The sequence below is a fragment of the Otolemur garnettii genome, unplaced genomic scaffold (genome assembly GCF_000181295.1).
Source record: "Otolemur garnettii isolate 467f Iridium unplaced genomic scaffold, OtoGar3 scaffold00232, whole genome shotgun sequence".
In the NCBI taxonomy this organism is placed as follows: Eukaryota; Metazoa; Chordata; class Mammalia; order Primates; family Galagidae; genus Otolemur; species Otolemur garnettii.
In genome coordinates, this window is record NW_003852627.1 from 652,901 (window position 1) to 654,204 (window position 1,304).

The window sequence follows — 1,304 nt, forward strand, 5'->3', positions numbered from 1 at the left end:
TGTATGTGGCTGGCGCCTTAGCCACTTGAGCCACAGGCGCCCAGCCTGTTGCTTTTCTTCTTATCTTCCTACTCGGATGTTGTGTCATTTACGAGCACATGCGGCTGTGAGATAGAGAAAACTCCACCAGCAGGGCTCAAATCGTAGGGATGTTCCTTGTTACCTAACAATAAGGCCAGAGGGAGGCAGCCCAGGATTGATTTAGCAGCTCAGTGATGACATCATACACTTAGGCTCTTTTTTTTTTTTTTTTTTTTGAGACAAAGTCTCACTATGTTACCCTGGGTAGAGTGCTGTGGCATTACAGCTCACAGCAACCTCTAACTCTCAGGCTTAAGTGATTCTGTTGCCTCGACCTCCCAAGTAGCTGGGACTACAGGCGCCTGCCACAATGCCCAGCTATTTTTTGGTTGCCGTTGTCATTGTTGTTTAGCAAGCCCGGGCCGGGTTTGAACCTGCCTGCCTGGGTGTATGTGGCTGGCGCCCTATCCACTGAGCTACAAGAGCCGCCTAGACCTAGGCTTTTGCCATCCCTCTACTCTGCTGTTCTCAGCATTGTGGCTTTTCACCTCAACCTCATTCCTTCGTAGTCACACAGTGGTTGCCATACCTCCGGCCATTAAACTCTTATATAGCAGTATTCATAGCAGGAAGGGAAAGAAGATGGCAACTGGAGCTATGGCCTCCTCAGACTCTTCTCTATAGCAAAGTGGGAAAACTTCCCCACTCTTTAGTGGACTTTCCATTAGGAGTCATTGGCCTGAGCTGGTTCTCATCCTCAACCTGCCCCCAGGTCAATCCTTGTTAAAGAGGAACAGCATTGCCACGATTAGTTTAGACCAGTGGCTCTCCAGCTTACCTGCCAATAGCATGACCTGGGTAGATGGGTTTATTTTTTTGAGACAGAGTCTCACCATGTCACCCTCAGTAGAGTGCTGTGGCATCACAGCTCACTGCAGCTCTAACTCTTGGGCTTACGCGATTCTCTTGCCTCAGCCTCCCAAGTAGCTGGGACTACAGGCGCCTGCCACAGCGCCCGGCTATTTTTTTGTTGCAGTTGTTTAGTTGGCCCGGGCTAGGTTCGAAACTGCCACATTTGGTGTATGTGGCTGGCGCTGTAACCACTGTGCTATGGGCGCCAAGCCGACCTGGTTAGCTTTTAATAAGTAGGATGGCTCGGCACCTATAGCTCAACCGGCTAAGGCGCCAGCCACATACACCTAAGGTGGCGAGTTTGAAACCCCAGCCCGGACCCGCCAAACAACAATGATGGCTGCAACCGAAAAATAGCCGGGCGTTGTGGC